The sequence below is a fragment of the Fukomys damarensis genome, unplaced genomic scaffold, assembly GCF_012274545.1.
Source record: "Fukomys damarensis isolate Sample0158 unplaced genomic scaffold, DMR_v1.0_HiC HiC_scaffold_16, whole genome shotgun sequence".
Lineage (NCBI taxonomy): Eukaryota > Metazoa > Chordata > Mammalia > Rodentia > Bathyergidae > Fukomys > Fukomys damarensis.
The window spans coordinates 128,758,993-128,769,142 of NW_022900928.1; the positions used below are offsets into that span (position 1 = coordinate 128,758,993).

The window sequence follows — 10,150 nt, forward strand, 5'->3', positions numbered from 1 at the left end:
CCATCTCATAGACACATTTCCATCTTTTTTATCCATTTTCCAGTTGAAGTTTTCAAGTTTATTTAAAGTGTGTTTTAGTCTCCAGGTGTTTTATCTGATTCTTGAAAGCAGTGTTTCTAACAGCGGTCTACCTGGGAGGACACCACTCCTGATTTTTCATGGGTTTTCTTTGCTTATGCCGACTCTTCATCCACCCAGTCACTACTGTCCATACCTTATTTTTATGTGTTAATATCTTGCCCCCTCTCGCCTAAAACATTACTTTCCGTAAATATTGTATATTCTGCCTCCTAAAGGGTTTATGAATAGTCTGAGGTCCCTTCTTCAAGAAGATCCTCATAATCTTTCCTGCAGATCTTAGCAATCACCTTCTTACTGCACTTCTTAAAATATCTCCCCTGACTTACATCTTCACTGTGCCAACACAAGACCTTTTGTGATTAAGTTGCTCTCCTTTTTCTCCCCTAGTCTGTAGGCCTCACCAATCTGTACTAGGTCAGGTAGAGTGTACTGTCAAGTATACTGCCTTTGTTTTGTTGTTTCTGCCTATAGTCTTGTTTCCCTTGCCTCCATTTCTATCAACTCCATTTTTAAAACTACTCCTTTCCTCTTCCTAGGTGGTTTTCCAGAATACTTCCTTTCCTGTCCCAGCCTTGCCCACTAAACAAATCTGTACCATTTGGTCAGCAGTCTTAGAAGTGTCAGAACTACCTCCATCTTCAGCCGGATAGTGTTCGTCTTGTATTTTTGCCACCCTTACTGGACTGCCAACTCCTTTGAACAGTAATGTCATTTCTGGCCCAACAGTGCCCACCACAGTACCTAACTCCAGTGGGCCAGATGCCTGCTGTTTATGAATGAGTGTTTGATTTGATAATGTCTTCCACTTTTATCTTTTATTAGAGAAATGGTTCTACATCTTGAGGTGAAAGAATGCTTGATTATTACCATTGTTTTAAGACTACAGTTTACCTTTGTTCGTTGATAGAATGTTGCGATGGTTTGATTTGAGATTACTATAAATATTTTTATATTCCAGTGTAGTATGTATGCAATTTGGTGAGTTTGAAGAGTATATGTCTGGTTATTCCTGCTCTAAATGGCCCCAGATTCTGTGGCTAGGAGGTATTATTTCTGCTGTCTATATTTTTCTCTTTGCTTTTTCATAATCTTTTGATATTTGCTGCTGGCCGATCCTAGCATTCTCCAGGTTTCTTTTAATTCACCATTCTATTTAATGTTTTCAGATATTAAAGCCCTTTGGACTAGGAGACCACGTTAATTAAAATAGTTTGTTTTTATAAAAAAGAATACAGATTCTATAAGAACTTCTGAGTCAGATAAGTAGTATGTAAGCACAGAATTCAGGTACTTTTTCTGCCCTACTGAAGTGTTGGTAGAAAATAAAAATGAAGAGTCTGTCTCCCAAAACTAAAAACCCGCCAGTTGTGGTAATGCACACCTGTAATCCCAGCTACTTGGGAGATTGAGGCAAGTAGATGACCAGTTCCAGGCCATTGTGGACAATGTAGTAAGAGCCTGTCTCAAAAATACTAGAAATAGCGGCTAGGGATGTAGCTCAGCAGCACCATGCCTGCCTGGCAAATGCAAGGTCCCAAGTTTGATCCCCAGTACTGAAAGAAAGAAAAAAATCCAAAAACTAGAAGTGTTCTCTGAAGGTTAGAAGGGAACATTTGACAGAGCCACAATAATATCTGTGAGCTCAGAAGGTAAAAGTATATAATGTAGCCTCCATCTCAGAATTGAACATCTACAGTTGTAGGAGGCACCCAGCAGTCACGATCATCTACAGGGTTATATGAGGTGGAGGCAACTACAGTTCTCAAGAAACCCATGACTGGGATGTGGCTGGGATGGGCACAGAGCTAAAGAGAAGTAATGTGAGGAGAGCAGGCCTCACAGAGTAGAAAGTGATAACTGCCTGCTCTGGACTACCCTTGGCCTCTGTTCATCCTTATCCTGAAACCACTAATCACTGAAAGGATAATGTGTGTGTTCCATAAATTTTAAATGATATATTTTCTTTTATCTGTGCCTCAATGTGCTACCTCCTCATTAAATTCATGCTGTTCATCGAGCTAATATTGTATGTGCTCCACCCCCCCTTGTGCCGGGGATCAAATTCAGGTCCTTGCACTTGCAAGGCAGGCGGTAGGAACCTCTGAGCTAAATCCCCATCCCTGTAAGTGCTTTTTTGATGGAGAGGTACTAGGGATTGAAACCGGGGCCTCATGTATGCTTGACAAGTGTTCTACTACTGAGCTACACTCTCATCCCTCATCAAACTAATTGAACATTTACTATGTGTTGGGTCACATTTTAGGCACTGGGGATATAGTATTCACTAAGATGGAAAAGGTCTCTGCTCATTTAGGGTTTCTATGATAATTGAGAAATATGGATGATAAACATACAACAAGAATTTCAGGTAGTCATAAGTGCTTAAAAATATTAAAAACAGACTGATGTGATGATAGAGTACAATTCTTAAACTTTGGGTCTCAAGACCCCCTTTTTATATTCTTAAGGACCTGAAATAACTTCATGCGAGTGGGTTATCTATTGACATTACTCAATTATAAATTAAAACCAAGAAATTTGCAAGTACTTATTCATTTATAAGCAATATGCTCCTTCCATGTATGTTAGTTACTTTCCTTTTACTGGGACAAAAATCCCACAATCAGAAACTTAAAGGAAGAAAGATTTACTTGCTTCACATTTTCTGGTGGGTTCATTTCATGGTGAACTGGCTTCAAGGCAGAAACCTCATGGTAGAATGGTATGGACAAGGAAAGCTGCTTAATTCATGGCAGCCAGGAAGCAGTGAGAGAAGGAAGGAGCCAGGGACAAGAATACCCGCCTTCAATAACCCACCTTCAATCGGGTCCTTATTCCACTGATGAGCATAGTTCACCACCATGCAGTCACCTTCCAAAAACCTCACATCTGACCACAGGAGGCTTTAGAGGGGAACATTTTAGATCCAAACCATAGCACCATGTTAACATAAATACTATATTTTTATGAAGAATAACCATGTCATCCACAATGAAAAATGTAGTGAAAAGAGTGACACTGTTTTAAGTTTTGAAAAGATTTAATATCTGGTTTAATAGAAGACAGATGGTTTTTCATATGTGCTTGCATTCAGTCCATCATTATTTTGGTTTAAATAGATAATGAAAATCTGGCCTCTTTTATAGACCATGAAAGGCTGGCTATCCTTTTATATCTATACAATCTATCCCTCCATTCATCTAGCCTTTCATGGAAAAAAGAGGAGGTTTTTCTTTGTTTTTATTTGTTTCAGTTTGGTTTGGTTTGGTTTTTTTAAGACAAGGTCTCACTGTGTAGCCCAGACTAGGCTTGAATTCACAGCTATCCTCTGCCTCAGTCTCCAGAGTGCTGGAATTACAAGTATGGGCCACTGCACCTGGCTAGAGAGGAATATTTTAAAGGCTTTTCACTTCACTGATACAACACTAGAATTTGACATTTGGTACTTCCTTGGTCACAACCTAGAAGTTTGAAACATATGAGTGAACTTTCATGCTCTGTGCTTTAGGAGGACCTTTTACCCCTGTGTGAGTTTATAACATGCATTGGTCATTTAGAAAATGTTGGATCACTGACATGTACTGATCTTCAGAATGTTGACACACTATCCAATATGTAAAATGCACATTTTTAAATATCACCACTGATCACATCAGGAGAGTCTTGTACAGTAAACAGGTGGTTATGCTTATTCATGGTATATTAAAATTTTAGAATTCAAATTTGGCTACAAATACTGCTTGTTTTCCTTGAAATGACAGACATTTCATTAATTTTTGAGGAAATGTCTGCCAAATATGTCTGAATAATTTGTCAGTTATTCTTCCAAGTAAAAATCATGTTCCACAAAAAAAGCAGCTAGCTTAACTCATAGTTTGAATAACCATACAGTGCTTTTCCTTAATACAGTCATAGTCTAGAATATACTTTATACATACTTCCTGTTTCTCACACAAAATGTTAAAAATATTTGTATACTCGAAGGTCAGAATAACTTTTCACTGCATTCTCTTGGGCATTCTGACAAGAAACTGGCTCTTTATTTCTTAATTAAGCATGTGGTGATGAAGACTGCAGAGACTGCCAGTACAGTTTGTTGTCACTGTCTTGATTTGTGCCAAGGTGTTAGCGCTATCAGTGCAAATTGCAGTACAGAAGGAAAAAGGCGAATTATACACAATATAGTGCGCAGTACTAATCACTTTACTACGAATGCGAAAACTTCACAGTCTCAAAAGTCTTGAGGAGCCCAAGGGTCCACACTTGAAATACACTGTGATAGTTAAGAAACGTATGGGGAGGGAGGCCGCACGTATAGGAAGTATCCTAACTTAGACGGGTTATGTAGGGAAAGTCTCATTGAGGAGGTGGAATTAGAGATGAGTATAAAGTAATAGGAGGCAAGTTAAGTCCCAGGTGAAGTATTTACTTGACTAAATCTGTGATTTTTTTTCAGCTAGGGGTCCTGCAAGGGGTCATTGGATTATGAGAATACATTTTTTTGTTTGTAACATTTGGTGGGATGAGGCTGGGGGCCAGAGATGCTGCTAAGCATACAATAGTTCCCCATAACGAAGAATGATCTGACCAAAAATGTCAGTAATGCTGAGCTTGCAAGAACTCCTGCTATAAACCAACCTTGAGCAAGATTAGAACTCCTGCTATGAGTATAAAACAAAAGTAGCGCTTTGTGTGTGTGTGTTTGTGTGTGTGTGTGTGTGTGTGTGTGTGTGTATGTGTGTGTGTATAGAGAGAGGGAGGGAGAAATTTCGGTTAAAAAGGCAGCTGTGAGGAACAATCCATATAGATTACTTAGTCTGAAATAGACTAGGAAGGAAACCACTGAAACTTTTGATTTATCAGGATCCAAAAGAAAATAGCAACTAATGTAAACAGTGAAGAAGAAGGAACTGAAACTGAAAGAGTGGAAAGATGCAAGTTCAACTACTAAATTAAAAACCATGCAAAGCAATGTTTATCATTCTAAAAATGTGTCATAGTTCCATGAAACTAGTATACTTGTTTGCTGTGACCTATTAACATTGTTTTAGAAATTGTAGCCAGTGTGTAAAAAAATAATTTAGAAGTTAAAAAACAGCCACTGCAAATAAAGAGGGAAAATTATAGTATTAAGATATTTATAAATGTTCAAAACGTAGAGTCTGTTAGGAAATGAGAGTTTATTAGGACAGCTAAAGGAGTAGAATATTTGTAACCTCTAAATGGAGCCATAATCTAGAAAAAAATCATCTAGAAAAAAAATTTTCTTTTGCTTTTTTGTTAGTTTTTTTGTTTGTTTTGAGAACAGGGTCTTGCTATGTAGTTTAGGCTGGCTTTGAACTCACAGCAATCCTCATGCCTCAGACTCCCATGGTTGGCTGTGCTACCATGCCCAGCTATCTAAAAAAATTTTTTTAATTTTAAAAGTATATCTCATGTGGTATAACAACAAAAAAATGTAGGAAGTAGGAAGAAAATTACAGAACCTTAGAGGCACAGAAGAATATTTTGTCTTATCAGATGGAAAGATGAAATATAGTTAAGATGCCATTTCTTCCCAAATTAAGATTAAAGCAGTTCCATTCAGATCATAGCAGGGTCTTTCTGAGACTTGACAAATACTAACCTATTCTTATATTGAATCAAAACATACATCAAAACCTATTTCATTCAGTTTTCACAGTGATAGTGCACTGAAACCCATCATTCTGATTTTTTTGTGCCAAACAAGACATTCATGACTCCTTTCTCACTCCCCAAACTTGTGTACTTTATCTAGAAGGGAAAACCTGTAAATCCAGAATTTGATCACTTCTCCCATTTCCCTTGTTACCACCCTAATCTGAGCTATCATTATCTCTACTGTGGATTACTGCAATGTTCTCCTCACTAGTCTCCCTTGCCTCCCTATAAGATAGTGATTCCTACAAAACATATATCACATAGTATTTCCCTCAGCATAAAAGTCAAAGTCCTTACATGGGCATAAAATACCTTCTGTAGCCAAATCTTGCATAGGCCTATTTTTGTAAGCCTGGTGAGCTAAGTATGGATTTTATATTTTTTAAAGATTAGTTAAATAGAGTCTTTGGCCTCCAAAGCCTAAAATAGTTACTCTCTGCTCATTACAACAAAATTAATTCCATGGCATTCAAGTTCATACCCCAGCAATCTCCACTAGTCTTCCCACATTAGCCTTCCTTTCTCATGTCTCTTTATAGGCTTTTGCATTTGATTCCCTTGGCTTTTCCTTGGCTTACTCCCACTTTCTCTTTGCCTTAATGATGCTTTTCCCCTGGCTTTCTGTCTCATTCCTTTTCCCCTTCATTTTGCTCTCAAACATTCAGGGATCGAACTCGGGACCTTTAACTTGCGAGGCAAGTGGTGGAACCACTGAGCTAAATCCCTGGCCCCTCTCTTATACATACTTAATGTTTTCTTCCCCTTGTTTGACTACAAACCTTCCAAAAACTTGGCTCAATAAATACTGGTTTGTATTGAAAGTGGAATAGAAAGCAGAGTTAATATGAACCAACATCACCTTGTCCTCTTCTGAACTCTTAATGACTTCTGAATGTGAGGTAAAACCATATTGTTAAGAGTATTGCAACAGTTTGTATATTGAATTTGTGAGTAACAAGAAGCTACCATAGTCTTAGATTTGATGATGGTGACCAACTGTAGTATTCCCTTGTTAGTGCTGCTACTCACAAAAGCAGTATGATAAATGGCTTTGCTCACTAGTTCTGTTCTCCTGGTCATAGTGTCATTCTTGTGTGAGAATCTTCTCTGACAGTTAAGCATGATCAGGATACAGTTTAGAATCAATAATTATGCCTTCAGAGTCTGATGACTGAATCGCAGGAGTTTGCTGGCACGGTTCCAGTAATACTCCTCCAGGATATAGACCTTTACTACAATCATTATTGTGATTAACCTCTGTGAGGAGAATTAAAGGGCTTGCTTAATGTTGGTGAATGACAAAAACTGGAAGATAGAAATTCTGTGGGTGACTGAAGCAGGGACCAAAGAAGCATCATTTAACTAGGAGGCGGGGTGGGGACTACAATCCTAACTGATAACATGTAACGCAGAAAAGAGTGCCGGGCCAGGGATTTCGCTCAGTGGTGCCACCCGCCTGCCTCCCAAATGCAAGGTCCCTGGTACCAAAAAAAAAAAAAGAGTAGCCGTGTGTTTGATTTTTTAAAAAAGACTAAATGCTGCCAACAAAAATAAAACAATTATTAGAAATGCTTGATTGATCCAAAAAAGGCAGAAGAAGAAAGAGGGGAGAGTTAAAAGGACAAATAGAAAACAGATCGTAAGATGATAGACTCCAGTATGTACAGTATTGGTTTGCTGGTGTGAATGTTCTGAATGCTCCAAATAAAAGGCATAGTCAGTCTGAATGGGTGAAAAAGTCCCAATTGTATACTGCTTATAAGAAATGTGTTTTACAGGTAACAACACAAGTAGATTAAAAGATGAATGGAAAAATACACCTTGTTAAAACTTGTCAAAAGAAGGCTGGAGTGGCTGTGTTAAAAGCAAGACAATGGCCAGGGATTTAGCTCAGTGGCATCATGTCTGCCTCACAAGCGCAAGGTCCCAAGTTCAGCCCCTGGTACCAAAAAAAAAAAAAAAAAAGACAAAATAGATCTCAGAGGAAAGAATATTACCAGGAATAAGAGGCCCATTTCATGATAAAGTAGGCATCAGATAATACAATGGATTTAACAACCATAAGTAAGCATTTATACACCTAAAAGCAGAAGCTTCAAATAAAGCAGAATGCCTCCAGGCATGGGGGTGCGTGCCTGTAATCCCAGCATGCGCTGGGGGTAGGGAGGACTGAGGCAGGAGGGTCGCCATGAGTTCAAGGTCAGCTTGAAATAAATAGTGAGAACCTACCTTTAAAAAGCAAAATAAAATAACTAAAAACTGATAGAAGTGCAAACAAAATCAAATCATATTTGGAAGTCCTACTTGCTCACTTTTAATAATAGATTAAATAAGCAGGAAATCAGCAAGGATTTTCTAATAGACCAGAATAGTACTGTCAACCTACTTGACCTGATTTAATAGTAATAAAACACTCCACTAGACAACAATAGAACAAAGTTACACATAGGTATATTTTGAAGAATGAAGTTATATGCAGTATGTTCATGACTGCAATAGAATTAAATAAAAAAGGGAGGGCCGGGGATTTAGCTTGTGGTTCCACCACCTGCTTCACAAGCGCAAGGACCTGAGTTCAATCCCTGGTACCAAAAACATAAAAATAAATTAAAATTTAAAAAGGGAGACTGGCATGGTGTCACCACATTTAAGGCAGAGGCAGGAGGATTGCCAGTTCAAACCCAGCCTGTGCAACTTAATGACTTAGGCCCCATCTCAAAATTTGAAAATTAAAGGGACAGGATAACTCAGGGCAGAGGCCCTGGATTCAGTCCCTAGTACCTTGAAGCAGAGGGAAAGTCAATGAATAATAATTTTTTTAAAAACCTTGGGAAATTCCAACATGTTTAGAAACTAAATATCATATTCCTAAAATAACTCACAGATCAAAGAGTTAAAAGTAGCTTGAGTGGAATAGAAACAGAAACATTTGAAAATTAGTGGGATGCTATTAACGCATTACGTAAGGAAATTTGCAGCAATGAATATATTAGAAAAACAAAAAGGTCTGCGCTTCCACCTTAAGAAATTAGAAAAATTAGAGCAGATTTAACAAACGGAGAAATAAGCTATTAAATTAGTTAATTTTAAAACAATAGAAAAATGAAAAAAATAAACTAAAGCAATAAACTCTAGGTAAACCCAACAAGGTGAAAGACAAAATTACTAGTAAGAGATTGAGAAGGTTGGCATCACTGCAGGTTCTAAAGATACTGAAAGGGTAATGAATGAAGACAACTGTATTATGATCATGATACCATGTATGTCAAATCCAGATTTGACAATTTGTATTAAATAGACAGCTTTCAGGGGCCGGGGATTTAGCTCAGCGGTTCAGTGGCCTGCCTTGCAAGCGCAAAGACTTGAGTTCAATCCCTGGTACCAAAAAAAAAAAAAAAAATAGCTTTCTTGAAAGACAGATTGCCCAAGCTTACTTGGGGGTGTGGAAAAATATATCCTGAGTTACCCTATGTTAGAATAATGGAAAATTTAGCTAATAACCTTACCATCAATAAAACAGTGGACCCAAGGTGTCATGATACACACTGGTAATCACAGCACTTGGGATTCTGAGTCAAGATGATCAGGAGTTTGAGGCCAGCTTGGGCTATATATCAAATTCTGCTGGAACTACGTGGTGAGACCTTGTCTGAAAACCACCACTTACACTGAAAAGGAAAGGGAGGGGACTTTAGATTCACAGGATTTCTGGAGATTTCTGTCAAAATGTAAGGGTGAAATGATAGAATTAATGTGCAAAATTTTCCAGAAATTTTCAGAGAAAGGAATAGTTCTTAACTCATTCTTGATAGGTCAGCATTATTTTGAAACCAAAACCCTAAGAAAAATTGCAGATTAACAATGCTCATGAAGATGGATGGAAAGCTAGGTGTGGTGGCACATGCCTATAATCCTTGCATTCCAACAGCCTGAGGAGGAGGATCACAAGTTAGAGCCCATCTTGAGCAGTTTGGCAAGACCTTGGTCTCAGTTAATCAGTAACTTTTTTAAAGGCCTGTAGATGTAGCATAATCCAGAAATGCAGGGTTTAGTCTCCCCCCCAGGGCGGGGGCAGCAATACTGCCAGGCATGGTGGTGCACACCTGTAATTCCAGCATTCAGGGAAACAGACAGGGGGATTGCCAAGAGTTTGAGGCCAGCATGGGCTACATAGTGAGCTCAAAGCCAGCCTGAACTGCATAGTGAGACCCTGTCTCAAAAGAAATACACTAAATTTTAGCAGATTGACTCTACTATAGGATAATACATCATGATCAAATGAGACTGAGGTTTATTCCTAACATGCCAGGCTTAACTCAGTCAGCATTGACAACCTGCATATCAATAGATAAAAAGAAAAAAGCACCTAGCTTCCATCCAGTTAAAA

At 38.3% G+C, this 10,150-nt stretch overlaps 1 protein-coding gene across 3 annotated transcripts in view; it reads left to right on the plus strand.

Annotated features, from left to right (window-relative positions):
• Cab39 (calcium binding protein 39) overlaps positions 1 to 10,150 on the plus strand; it is an 87,272-nt gene that overhangs the window by 39,305 nt on the left and 37,817 nt on the right. The window lies entirely within an intron of this gene.